This window comes from Marmota marmota, unplaced genomic scaffold (assembly GCF_001458135.2).
Source record: "Marmota marmota marmota unplaced genomic scaffold, marMar, whole genome shotgun sequence".
In the NCBI taxonomy this organism is placed as follows: domain Eukaryota; kingdom Metazoa; phylum Chordata; class Mammalia; order Rodentia; family Sciuridae; genus Marmota; species Marmota marmota.
The window spans coordinates 87,374,309-87,389,369 of record NW_026000026.1 but is presented as its reverse complement, the minus strand read 5'-3'; the positions used below and the strand labels follow the sequence as shown (position 1 = coordinate 87,389,369).

Here is a 15,061-nt window from a genome sequence, read left to right as displayed (position 1 = left end):
AATCCAGGAAGACCCTTGTTTGGGTTACAAAGCTACAATTCCCCCCCACAAATGTGAAAATACACAAGTGATTGTGTTAGCTTGGCTGCCAAAACAAAATACCCAAACTGGCTAGCTTAAACAACACAAGTGTATTTCTCACGATTCTGAGGTTAGAAAGTTCAAGAATGGGGTGCCAGCATGGTCAGGTTGCTGGTGAACATTCTGTTTCTGACTTCCTGACAGAAGTCCTCTTGCCGTGTCCTCACCTGGAAGAGAGAAATCTCTGGACCCTCTCTCTCCCTCCCTTTTAAGAAAAGGGCCTCACTATATTGCTCAGCCTGGTCCTTAACTCAACACAATTGATTCTTTTGTCTCAATTTCTCAAATAGCTGGGACCACAAACATGCATCACTGTGCATGTCTCTAACTCTTAGTTTGAGGACACCGGCCCTGTTGGAGTAAGACCCCATTTTTAAGACTTCATTTAGCCTTTATCTTCTCAGGCTTTGTCTACAAATAGAGTCATGTTGGGGTTAGGGCTTCAATACATAAATTTTGGAGGAACACAAACACTCAATCCATACAGTTACTAGACCAATTACACAATGAGTACCCAAACACTATTTCTCAAGAATAGAAATGCACATGATTTGGAATTGCATTAAATTCCACATATTTTTTCTTTACATTACACAATAGTTTATGCTCAAGATTATGGTTAAAAATACCAAGTTCGGCTTAGTAATAATTTATATAAATAAACGACTTACTTAGAATATCTGTGCAAAACTAAATCAAAGAGCCAAAATCCAGTTCAGGCAACTATTTGATGTCCAAAGATCTAAATACTTAGAATTGCCACTGCTTTCCTAAAAATTTAATCAAATATATTAACCAGTATGAGAAACATTCTTTTGCCTTATTTTTATGTCATATACATGTGTGCTTTATAAAGAATTGAAATTTTAAATATTAAAAAAGCAAGAACTTGAAAATTGATTTATCTAATAAAATACTTGACAATAGTTTTCAAACTAACCAGATATATACGTTTCAACATGGATAAAAACCTTAAAAACAACTATAGGATAAAAAAATAAAAGCAGATTACAGAAGAATATATTTGAATTACCTCTCTTCATTGTTATTTTCTTCCTTTAAAGAGTCAGATATAAGACAAATGTTGCAATTTAATCTCTGTTAAAACTGAATGGTATGTTCATGGATCCAGCCTGCTGCATTATTTTTCAGAATTTATGTCAATTTTTGAAATTTCCAAATTAAAAATAAAATATTTTAAGAATAACAAAAGCAATACAAAGTATGACAATAATGCACATTAACAAAACTAGAAAGTTAAATTTGGCCAGGCCTGGTGGCTGACACCTGTAATCCCAGCAACTCGAGAAGCTGAGGCTGGAGGATCACAAGTTCAAGACCAGCCTTAGCAACTTAGCAAGATCCTGTTTCAAAATAAAAAAATTAAATAAATAAAAAATACTAAAAAGGACTGAGTATGTGGCCCAGTGGTTGAGCACCTCTGGTTTAATCTGTGGTTAGAAAAGAAAAGAAGAGAAAGAAAGAAAGAAAGAAAGAAAGGAAGGAAGGAAGGAAGGAAGGAAGGAAGGANAAAGAAAGAAAGAAAGAAAGAAAGAAAGAAAGAAAGAAAGAAAGAAAGAAAGAAAGAAAGAAAGAAAGAAAGAAAGAAAGAAAGAAAGAAAAAAAATTAGGTGGGAAAACTCAAAATGTTTCTTTAGTACACCATTCATCACTCAAGGTTTACCAACCAGAACACCATTCCCTCACCCAATATGTTCACTCTTTTGCAGAGTTTATAATCTGTTAATGTACTCTTGAAACTTCTGATTTGGGGAGGAATTGGGGAAGATTATTCAGCACAATATCTATAACATTTCCCATTTTAAATTGATTCCAGGAATGAATACCTTTGCCCAGGATGGATTAGGCCACAGACTGAAAATTCCATATGCAAAACTTGAATACTTTTGTAAACTTTTTCAACTCTCTGTGGGAGATTACCCAGCATAACATTTTTCATCCTTTTTGGTCTCCAAATCCTCTACATTCTGAACAAATTATTGAGGCCTCCAGAAAGTTTTTGCTTTTGTGAGTTACACCTGTCAATATTTATCCATTTAGAAAGAAAAACTGGAAAGTTTTTAAAGCATTTTTATCAACTTATTTTAAAATTATAATATTATATCACCTATATGTCAACAAATATTTTAAATGAAAATAACTATGTTTTAAAAAATAGTGGGAAGAGTGGCATTGTTTTTGTGAATCGCTTTCATGTCTAGTATAATAGAAGACAGCTGTATCCTCATGTCTATTTCTGTCTCAGTCAGTTGCAATTTAGTTTTTTGGTTTAAGAATATTAAGACAATCTGGTCACTCACATATGTGTAGTTGAAAAGGGAGGGGCTGGGGTTGTGGCTCAGTGCAAGAGCACTTGCTTAGCACATGGAAGGCACTGGGTTCAATCCTCAGCATCACATAAAAATTAATAAATAAAATAAAAGTATTATGTCCATCTACAACTGAAATTTTTTTTAATAAATTAAAAAAGGGGAAAAGTATTTTAGTGACTTTTTTCACATAATTGTGAATACTTTTCTTTAATATTACATCAAAACATTAAAAATGATATGTTTTAGTTGCAATAAGCAATCTGAAATGTATAAGTGAGCTTTTTATACTGTGTTTTATTAAAAGCCATTGGTCTAGCTTGTGGTTTTAATGGATCTTCAACCCATGTATGATGCTGTCAGATGCATTGGTCCTTTAGAAAATTTTTGTTTCCTAAGTTATGCAGATGTCTCAAAAGTTGACATATTTCATGACACAATATCAAATAATCGCATTTGTTAATATCACCATTGATCTCACCAGAAATGCCTTTAAGTTTCCAGAAGCTGTCAAGCCCATAATGGCAAATACAAGCTTTCTAAAGTTTTCATTTTTTTTTTCCTTGAAAGCTCAAATTTTATCATTGGCAACAAGCACTATCAGTCATTTTTCCTGAAGTAACCAGCTCACTTCATTCATGTTTGACGAAATGCCTGCCAAAAGCTCAAATCTGAATAACCACAGTTTGAATGTCAGTCATTCTTCAAGAAAAAATGGTGCTCCAGGAAAAAAGCCAATAGTTCAAGCTCCAACTCCACAATGGCACAATACTTTTCCATAAAGGACTGCTGTACCTCAGCGGCAATAGCACTCTGTGCATATTTTAGTCACTTTGAACATTAAAGACATGTGTTCAGAGTCAAGATTTAATTTTAAAAATAAATAATTTTACTTTTTCATTAAGGATATTCACAGGAAAAAAAAACTGGCCTTGCTTTTGTTTTTGTTTAACTGCAAGTACACAGCAGTGATTCTATAGCTACTGTCACTGTTTAGTGCTGTCCCCATGACTATGCTGAGGCACTTTTATTCACTGTTGCTTTTCTAGAATCAGGGTGGATATCAGTAGAGTGAAAAAAAAAGCAAATTAAGTATCTGCATTATTACACAAAGAGTTTTGACTTCACAGACTCCTTAAAAGGGTCCTGGGACACCTAGATATCAGAAGACCCCACTTTGAAAAACACCAATGTAGAACTTCAAAAGATAAACAGCTTGGGCAGCCTTAAATTACTTGAAAAATTAAACAATAAAGATTAATGCCTTTGAAAACTGCTGTCATCCCTTGAACAACTAATTCACCGGCTTCTGCTATTGTAATCAAAACGAAACAAATCAGATTCTCCTGCAGCCTCATTTGTGACCACATACCCTCAGTTCTCCTAATCTTTTACATTCTTTCTGTTCCTTTCATTTCAAAGGTAAAGATAGTAACATTAAATATTTAGACTGTTCATATTTCATACTGCCAACAGCATTAAAAGGGAATCATGCCATCTTTAAAGTATAAAATTCTCTATTTAGGAGAATTTGTGTTAAAGTTTTGTGTATAAGGTTTTGTAGTTCGGTATCAACTAATATTTATTTAATCCTTATTACATGCCAGATATTAGAGTTGATGCTTCAAGTTATATTTACTCTTTACAACAATTCATCAGCTATTGGCACAGTTTGTGACTAGGAAGACTCAGGTACTCACACAAACACACACACACACACACACACACACACAAACATATTTTAGGAGATTCACTGATCTGGAGCCGTTGCATAAATATACATATTGAAAGAGCCTTTTGTTTTTTCTATTGCCCTAAAAGATGAGTTTAGGCATTCAGTCATCTGATTCCCCATGAAAGCCTCATGAAGTAGCCTTTCTCTGTCCAACTTTCCTACCTACCCCCGTGGGGTATCACTGCCTAAAGGGTGGAGGAACAAAATAATCAGAGCGTCAGAGTGACACGTAACTACTGAGCCCATAGACACTCCACAATTACTCTTCTATACTCAGAAACATGAAGAAATTGTCCAAGAGTAGAGATTTCACATGAACCCTATACTAACTGACGATTAGTCAGTTAGGCAAGAAAAACAAAACCAACTTTGAATGTTTGCTAGGGAGTGACATCAACATTTAAAAGTCACTGAGGTGAGGAATGTTTCTCTACACCTTCATAAGGAAAAAGCATACTTCTGAAACCTAGCAAACAAAAATCTTAAATTTTTCCTAGGATTCACACTCATTTTTTACCCCATCAAAGGTCTTGAAACTTTGTTTCTAAACATTCAAACCCCATCTTGTGAAAGAGAAAATCAAAAGGCATCCTGGAATGTCTGAGACTGGAAAATTCCTTCCTCAAAATACAAGTTTTGCATCAAGACAGAAGCAGCTAGAAAAGTCTCGTGGTAGTGCCTTTGGGACTTCCTGAAGGTGGAGGACTCTGGGGGACTGGAGGTACTACAGATGTCTCCCCTGTCATGGAGAATGACCTGCCTGCCCAGGTAGGTAGGGCCCAGTCTCAGCAGACAACCATGTGTGGAAAGCTTTGTTCTGAAGGAGGGGGAACTAATTCACTCTGTCACCTTTCTTTAGTTGAGGAAGGTTGGCAATTTGAGAACCTGTGTCTAGACTCAACTTTTATGTGGAAAGAAAGACTTTTGCAATAAAATGGGTATTTTGTCATCTTTTAACAAGATGTCCACTTTATCTTAAGAAATACGCAAAAGATAAGTGGAGACAGGAAACCTTCTATCAGGTCCTATGCAATGAGGCCAGAAAGTAAGAATGAAAATTATATCATTAAACATCAGTTCCCTGTAGTTAAAAATACACATGGTTCTTCCTGGAGGTTTTGAAGACCAACATTAAGCAGCCCTCCTGTGGATATTAGTTAGCATAAGTCCCTGCTTAGGTATAGGAAACATCAGATTTCCCCTCCAAATCCTACACTCTTTAGAAAATCATTCATGGTGCTTGTTCAATACAACAGCTTGTTTTAATTCATTCTTTCAATTTTAGAAGCCACAGGAATATATCAGAAATGGCCAAATCATAAATATTATTTACTTTATACTAAATGGAACTAGACCTAGGGAGACTTTGCTAATTGCCAGTATTGTAGCAGAGCAAAAATCTGTTCATGTCTCATTCAAGCAGTGGATTAGATAAAACATTAGTTCTGCGGAGCCAAGCCCTCCGGAGCTTTACTCATTTGCCTTCATGCAGGAAATGCTGGCACGTTAGGCCTCCTGGAATATCCTGAAGCTGGCCTAATAACACATCTGCTGTATTTATTTTTGAATGTAAATGGCACTCAAAAGTATGCTTTGAAAATTAATTTCGGCTGAAAAACAATAAACATTAATAAGTACAGATTTTGTTTCTGCTAACAATTACTTCATGAAATTGTTAGATGTGGTGGAAAGAACTAGTTTACAAATACAGTTTATGGCAATTAAATTCCTTTCAAATTGAACTACTCCAAACTGGATGAATTCTCCTCAGATGTTGTGAGGGGTATCAATACAGAATTGCATGATTTTCATGACTTTGTGTGCACATAAAGAGCAAAGGCACCCATTAGGTCAAGGTCGTTGTTGCCCTGAAAACAGAGGAAATTAATTTCTAACAATTGGCTCAAGACAAAAGGATAATTACACAATTCTTTTATGAAAAATGCATTCTTAGTTGATGGGGACAACAAAACAACAAAAGACACTTCCCTGCTTCCTACTTTCTAAAAGATCTTTTTTAAATTATAAAAAGGCTAAAGGGTATTTTCTCTGCAAGTCCCTAAATCTAAAATGATCAAACAGCAGCAATGGCATTCTGGCTTGCAGTGTGACTCAGACATGGTCTGCCTACCCTTATGGCTGTATCAGACAGATTGAAGCATTCAGCTGGTTCTCTGAACCACGGCCATCTGTTTACACTGTGTGGTGAAATCGCAGTGCTGGGAATTGCTCTGGTACCTTTAGCATGGCCTGCAAACAATCACTCCTGGAATGTTTGGTTCTGTCCAATCCATAAGAGGAAGGGAAATTATCCTGGTGTGTGCATCCAGAGGCCACAGTGCATTCGTATCCAGCTGGACTTTTCATTCTGAGGTTTTTTGTATTCAACTTCCTCACCTGTGAAACAGGGAGACTGATCACCTTATTTATTCCCTCAAAGGTGCTGATCCCACCTCTTTTAAACTTCTACTTTCTCAAAGGGAGATTATGAAATCCGAATGGTAATATGAACACAATCAAGAGAAGATTTGTATAGATGAAACCAAAGATGGTAATCCCCTGACAAACCAAGTCAAACAACCTTATGATAATAGAAAATGCAATTTTAAAAAATAGAGGACTGATCTAGAGAGACCCAGTTAAGGACATATTTAATTATATAGCTGTTGACTCCTGGATGACAAGCAACTTGAATGAACAGGCTAGGAATGAAGAAGCTTTGTGGTAGAAACGCTCGTAGCTTGCAAGTAATAGGCACTCATGTATGTTTGTTGATGGGAAAGTATGTAAATTAAATCAATGAAGCAAGATGAAAAGCATTTGCATTGATTAAAATGGTATCTGTAAGCTTATAAAGTTTGGAAGAGTTGAGGGAATATCCACTGAAGAACTGCAGAATAAGCCAGTCTGACCTGCCCTCATTCAAGTTGAAGATGTTACATGTGGAAATGCTGTGCAGGGCCTGGCAGGCAGACCAATGAGCAGCACGAAGTGGATCATCCCTGGGAATAACCAGGACGGCCTAGAGACCACGGAGATCAACCATGCTTCTCTTTTTCACTTGACTTTGCTACATTTACATGCATTTCAGATGAATTGAAGTATTAAAAAGTGTGTGGTTAGTTTTCTACTCTTAATCCTCTTTTCCCAAGGAAAATGAAATATATATATTTTTGGCAGGGGGTGGGGGAGTTGGCCTGTGAAAACAGGAGTTAAAACAAGAAAACCAGAAAAGCCACACACACTGCTTTCTCTAATTTCATTCATATCACATGCCTGAAGTTTAAAGAAGGAAAAAAAAAAAAAAAAGCTCCTTCTTAAATTGGTTGTTTATAGATCTTTGGCAATCATGTCTTGGTTCCAGATCACATTGCTGGGTCAAGACCAAGATCAGAATGCCCAATATGGAGTCAGTTTCTATTTCAGAAATTGGTTTGTTAATGACTTTCTAATGTCTATCATCATATAGCAGGAGCTATATTAATATTTTTTTTCTCTCAGGCACTGTTACACAGATGTCAGCTCTAATCCCTATAGAAGGCTGCTACAAGTCAATCTTCATGGAAATATATTAGTGATGCCTGTGGAGTTTCTAGAAATATAAGAGGTGTGAAAATTATAATTGGAGAAAAAGAAACCCTTAAAATTTTAAGCTGAACTTGGAATATGTGAAATTATTCAGTTTGATGACAATAACTAGCCTGCAAATTTTTCAAAATGACATTAGCATAGTGTAAACTAATAATGCATCCAGTAAAATCTTTCAGATTATCTCAATATATCAACTGTCATATACAAATCAAGAGGAAAGCTTTCTGTTTGGGCAGACAGTGATGCCCAGCACTAATATTTCACAATTATGAATTAAATGAGTACAAAATCTGTTTGCAAAGCGTTATTGATGTTTCTCTTCCAACATAACCTTTACGCTGTGCTCAGAGAGTGGGAATACAGATGTTTTCCAACCTGCGGGGCTACATCAGGCCTGCCTTTCAAGAGCAGGATTGTGAACCAATGAAAGGTGTGTAAACAGATGACAGGGGCAATTACAATGTGGAATTGATTAGGCTCTCAATTACTAAAAGCACAGCACCAGCATTATTCTTTTTATGCTACTCTTTGATGACAAAAAAAAAAAAACATGAATAGCTCATCAGGACTACAATATGTTTGTATTTTGAATTTCTCTCAGGAAGGGAACATCTGCAACTACAGTTGGGGCTATGGAGAGAGAGCTGGGAGGAATTCTTACAGGAAAATGAATTTTAGTTATTCAACCTTCAACAGGTATCAGTCACTTTTTAATTTTTCTAAATGTTGCAGAAGCACTTGGGGCCACGAAGTAAAGGATATAGTAGTGTTAAAGGCGAGGAGTTGGAGAAGGTCACTGAAAGTCTTAGACAGGGAATAGAAGAGTTTGTTGTGGCACAATCTGTAAATCAAATGATCATCAATTATTAAGAATGGATTATTTGAATCTGCCTCCAAACATACTTGTAATGTCTGTCTCATAAGAAATTTCTACTCCTTTTTATACTCTGCCTTTTCAGTTTGTCATGCAGATACTAACAGTTGAGGTTACTATACTCTCAAACCATCCTAAGCTGGCCCCAGAGTGGAACAAAACTCTCAGAATCCACTTGGAACTAGTCAACCTCCACCCCGACCTCTCCACTCCCCGGTGCTCTGAACAGCAAACTTTCTAAACTCTGTGCCTTGGCCTGGTTGGAATCTTGAGGCTCAAACTGGAAGACAGCCCTTCTTTGAGATCACAGGGGAAAGTTGCTATTCCCCAAGTTGGCTGCTCACCTTAAAAATATCTCTTCCCTGCCGGTTTTTCTGTTTTGTTTTGACTTTTCATTTTTGTTATGTTTGGTTCTTTCAAAGGCAACAAAACAGCCAGCCTGTGACCCCTACCAGAGTTGTTAAAACAGAAGGATCGATTTTAGACTTGGCCCTGCATATGGGCAGATGTTTTGAGCATGGAGCTGGGTTGTGCTTAGGAACACTGAGAACTCATATTTGTAAAACGTGCAGATGTGGTGAAACTGGAATAAGTTCAGAGACGTGACAAAGATGATTAAAGGGGTAAAGAATGGTTTCTGAGGGAATACTAAAGGGATTCCTTCTGCCTTCATCCCAAGAAATGAGAAAATAATGATTATTAACTTCAAAGCCAGTTTGCTCTTCATGTCTGCAACAAACCCAATGAATGGAAATGGCTTCAATTAAAAGCAGGAGAGAATTTGGTGAGAGGAAAGGAAGGATTTCATGTCCTTTGGGGAGAGAAATATGGCAACCTGAGGTCATAGAGTCCACATGTATATGCAGTTTTTAATAAAGGTTTTGTTTTTTTTTTTTAATCTGAAATCATACACTGCTTTTTTTCTCTTTAATAGTCTAGTTTGTGGGAAGCAAAAGCTGGAAAGATGTAAATATCTCATTTCCAAACCCTGTTCCTATTTTCTAAGCCTTCATACCCTATACCATAAAAGGAAATTCATAACTAAATCTCAGTTATGAGTGGATAATATTTTTCTTGATTTTCGCCATTTCAGCACTTTGCAGACACATATGGAAAAAAGGAAATGGAGGATTATGACTAGTCAGGGAGGGTTAAAGGGAAGAGAAATAGTCACAGATCTGGAAGAGAGCATATGTCATTGATCTTGTCTCAAGCTAATTGAGAACATTCCCAGGCTTTGCAGGGCAATACTATTTCTAGACTCTCAGGATTTAAGAAGTGCTCAATAGTTCGACACGAGACAGTGTCGAATACAGCAGTGCTTGATACAGAGTCTGGTTAAACAATAATTCAATCTGTCTTCCTAGCCCCCCAACACAGAAAAACTAAGGAGGTTTTGCTTCTATTTGTTTAGAGGCAACTCCATGCCTACTGTAAAAATAATAATAGTAAAAGTGAAGGAAAAATTGGGGGCTTTGTTCAAAGCAACAGAGGACCAACTGACTCCTTTGTTTCCTTATTCAGCCCAAATATTCTCTTTCTCAACACTCCTTTTTTAGAAAACAGTCCATCCCAGAGCCCCAAATCAGGCTCCAACTACATGTAAAAAGAGCAAAAGCCTCCTTTGGTGACCTTCAAGCTGGCTAAAGACTCAGCCAAAACTTGTCACCATATGGAGTTTCCATTTCCCTATGAGAAACCACAGGGGTGCAAGCTTGGGGGACATGAATGGAGGTGCTCGGTTGTAAAATGTTATTCACATGCAAGAGATCATTGTTATTGTTTCCTGTAATTATTCTGCCTAATAATAAAAGGAAAATAACTGATTTTGACACCCAAGTTTTGCTGTAAATAGGCAGAATGTTGTCATGAATATGCAAAATATTATGATCATTGCCATACCTAACTAATTGCATTTGAAACATACTGGCCATAAAATAATTAATTAGCAGTGCAGAAAGGCATCATGATACTAGCTATAAATACTAAACATAACTAATTATTTCCGTCATAAAATGGTCCTGCCAAGTAATTTATAACAAACCCGGCAGAGAAGGCAAAGCCCAGAGTTCCCCTAGCACTTGCCTTTCAGGGGCTGTGTCACCCAGGCCTTTGTATTTTGTGATATTGTTGGGATGAGTGGATACCAATTTGAACATAAACTAAAATGAAACTAATCTAGGATTTTCAATGTTCTTTGAGCTGTTGGGCGATTGTGGTGGAAAATTCAGGCAGATCCTTTTGTTGTTGACATCAAAAGTGGTAGGTCACTCTGGACCTGCAGAGTACATTCTGAGCTCAAGCAAAAATTGATTTCCTTTTTTAAAAAGCAGCTGGCATTACAATGAATAGCCTTCTTTCGATTTTTCTTCTCCAGTGAAGCATTCAGTGAATGCAGCAGGCATAATAGGCTGAAGTAAACAGTGTCAGGTTCTGTTATATCAGGAGCTCTTTTAAACCAAGCAGACAAGCTATCATCAGTGCCTGAAACCCTGCAAATCATGGCAGAGTCAGAAAATGAGTTTGTTTCCTGACCAGTGTGTTGATGACATTTTGAAGAATGGAAGGAGGCGCTTTGCTAATCACTCTGGCTGCTGCATGCTCCATTATGATGCCATCTCTTTAATGAGCAAAAATAATGTGCCTGGATGAGGCAGTAATAGAATTAGAGGCTCCGCGAGCCGGACTCAGGACTGTGGTGAGCACTGTCTGATCTTGCGTGAAACATGGGAAAGGACCTTGGGATTATCTCTTAGGATCATTTATCAGAATCCTATGTCCTCATTTCTTTTTTTTTTTTTTCTTTTTCTTTTTTTTTTTTTCTGGTGGTTTGAAAATAGGAAATTGGCCTACATCGTATCAAACTATCTTGCCCTAGCTTTTATGTTTGTTGTTGTTTAGTCCTTAGGGTGAAGACCTCATGACAACTCAAAGACAGCAAGCCTGTTTTGTGGTAATTTTGCTTCCCCACCGCCCCCACACCTCCCCCCGTCCACTCCAAGGACTGTGAAAGAAATGCTTATAAGCAAGGATTTGGGTGATGGAAATGTTAAAAATACATTCATTCATGTCATTGTACAATCAGGCTTGCAATGATTTGACTGCTTCCTAAAAGCTGAAGACCAGCATTAACTTTTTTGTAAATAAGATTTCTTTTCTAAGTACACAGCCCTCTCACCTACACAACTGTAATAGCAAGGCCAGGGTCCCTTCAACTCTCCTTCATGCAATCCAGGGGACAGGGGAAGCATTGAGTGCTTTGGGAGAGCCCCTAGAACCCAAGGCAAGTACCATTCACATCCTGCTGATGAAGGTTTCTCCTGAGAGTCTCTCCAACATAAATCCTTCTGCCCACAGCTCTCAGGATGAGAGGCAGCCACAGGGACAGGAGGGACTCCAAAGGCACCCCGATGGGCAAGTGCCCAAGGGTAAAACAGAGAAAACAAATAGTTGCCACATGGTGCTGGGGACCCCTTCTTCTTCATCCCTTACTAGAATAGAAAAGCTCCCTCACCAGGAGGGTGTTTCTAAGCAATCGCACCTCTAAATAGAATGTAATTACGGAGGAAATTAACTTCACAGCTGAAGATTGTGTTGTCATGATAATTTAGAAGAGTGGGAAGGATGTTTTCTGAGCAATCCCTAATCTTTTTTTCTTCTCTCTTTTTGGTTATCACTTAATGGTATTCATTAAAACCGATAACAGAAATTGCTTCTCTTTAAATTTCCTACTGAGTCTCGATTTAGTTGAGTTAGACTTTTCTTGAAACAATACATTAGTGTCATGCCCAATTGACTTCTGTTGTAAAAGAAATAAATCTCCCATGTGACTCTGTTGCTCCCCTCTGGAAATGGTTAAAAATAAGCACTCTGTCAGGCCATTGTTCAAAGAACAACACAAGATCCCTTGTCCCCCAATCTCTGTACAGTCACCACTCTGAGCTCTGCTGCAGATGAACTCCTGAGAGCCCTTCCTCCTGTCCAGCAGTATTTACCTTTGGAGAGAATACATGTCTAGAACACAGTGGGGGTTTACCCTTCATCATCAGCCCACAGGTCACTGCTGTTTTATGCACACTGACCCTGTGGCCCTGTAGCAAGCCCATAGCTTCTCCATGAGGCCCTCAAGGTGTTCAAACTAAAGATTTGAGAGATGCTAATAAACATTGTAGCACACATTGATATCATTTAAAACTGAGTTTCATCTTCAAGCAATTAGCAGAGAAAACAAATCTCCCTCTTCCACGCTTGGAATCCTAAGCATCCTTTCTAGCTTGATGAAGTGGAGCCACCCAGACATGTGACATGGCAGCCACCATTTACTCAAGCTGGCAGCCTGACCCTCAAACAAAAGTGGCATAATTTAGTGAACAGATGATAATAAATGCTTCCTCTGGTGTTGGCCCCATCTTTACCAATATGGCTAAATTATATGGGATTGAATCACTGGGTCTCTACCTATAATCCTCAAGACCATAACTCATCAGAGTCCTGACCAAAAAGCAAGTGTCTAGGTGTGCTGAGAAGAGTGTGTCTGAGTCCCTGCTCTATGCTGAACATTTATAGCACTTGTCCACATGACCCAATTTAATCTTGCATAACCTTTAAGGATATTGTTACTAGAATTTCTTTTTTTTTAAATCCCTGTTCCGTTGAAGAGGAAATCAGACTTACATTGGAAGATGTTGCCCAACTAAGATGTGGAGGAACCCAGATCTAAATTCTGGGTTTTTGGTCTCTTAAAGCCACCATACCTGAGATACCTGATGGCCATTTGATTTGGCTATTAGCATTTGGTCTGAAAAGACAATATCGTTGCATTACTACAGCTCAATAATTTCCATTTATATTATTGTGATTAGTACTACTTCAGAGATGTGAATGAACATGAGGGAAAAGTTACTTTCCCCTTGCTAAAGGAAAAGAAAATGAGAAAGGAACCAATATTTGCTGAGTCTCTGTTATATACACACAAGTACAACAATTCTCCAAAGTAGATATTTTTATCAGCATTGTATAGATGAGAAAAGGAATGTTCAGAGGAGAATGATCTATGAATTTCATACAACTCAGTAGCAATGAAGCCAGACTCAAACTGAGATCTGTTTTGTCCCAGATCTTATACTGATTCCAGGGTTAAGATAAAAACTTCAAGTCTATAGGGATTAATTATGAGAATGAGTGAGCAGAACTTTCCAAATGCACTCCTAACATTGATGAATTTAGAGAAATCTCTCTTTTAATCTTCAAATCCAAAGTCTTGAAAAGAGAAGGAAGTAATCTTAAAGTCACTAGTCTCAATTCTCATGGGAGAAAGAATAAATATGTTGGTTTTCCCCATAACTGTTTGGAGTTTCACATATGTAAACCATGATGTATCTCTGCTGGGTAAAAAGAAACTTCACATGAAAATAACCAAGCAAACTAGAAAGCACCATGATAAGATTTGGCAATAAACTATGGTTTAATAGTTTTTGCTGTTGGATTTCTCAGTAGTCAAGGTCAGTGTGCCATCCAAAATCTCCCTCCCTTCCTTTCTGTGAGTTAAGAAAATCTGCAAGGGTTAGTAGCTCCTCACTGTAGCCTTTTCATCTTCCTTTTGTTATTAGAACATTTCCTTAGAAGAAGGTCAGTGTCAGATGCAAAAATGATATAATGTGCAGTTTTGCAGAAACAAAAGGTGTTCTGTGGAATACATATCAAGCAAACACCACAGTAAGCCAACGAGCATTTCATGAATACATGAGATGAATAAATAGTGAGCAGCATTTTGCATTTATAAGTTCCTTTTTATTGAAGCAGTAAACAGTCACATGACCTTGAATATAGCCCTTAGGATTGCAATAGAGTCTTTTTTGACAGTAGTCCAAAAATACTGCAGTTCTAGAGAGACAGAAAAGTACTAAAATTGATCAATGTCCCAGGAAGAGTTGATGAAAATTTTACATAAGAGAAATAACTATTTCAATCTGAATATCATATATAAAAGTTCAAACCAACTGTCCAAAGTAGCCATATTATCAAAATGAAGACAACTTACTCATGAATTATATGCCTTTATCTTGTAATTGGTTGCAAGATGTACATCAAATACTATTCTTCAAAGAAAGCTGATGGTCACTGAGGAATAAAATGCTAACAAACTCCCAGAGATAGATGGCCTAGCACCAAAGCACAAGACTTTTACATGAGCTCTTGTGCTATTCATAGCAAATGGCTTCAAGTACTCTTGGGGAGGGGAGTGTCTGAACATAGTGCCCTTCAATTTGGAAACTGTGCAATATTTTAAATACATTATGCTATTGAGGTCCCAAGCATATTTTTCATAGAGCCAATATGGCTAGAAGTTGAATTCCTGAGCTAATGTGACATAAAAGTCTTCCAGTATTAGCAGTTTTCCGTCTTGTTCAAATAAATTGTATTACCATACATGCCCTTTAAAATGGCAGA

At 37.4% G+C, this 15,061-nt stretch overlaps 1 long non-coding RNA gene across 1 annotated transcript in view; it reads right to left on the bottom strand.

Moving 5' to 3' along the window:
* LOC125619132 overlaps positions 1 to 14,755 on the bottom strand; it is a 91,513-nt gene extending 76,758 nt beyond the window's left edge. The window contains exon 1 of the long non-coding RNA XR_007350657.1: positions 14,652 to 14,755. This is a non-coding gene — a long non-coding RNA (uncharacterized LOC125619132). The remainder of the gene's footprint in view (positions 1 to 14,651) is intronic.
* Positions 14,756 to 15,061: the final 306 nt, after the last annotated feature.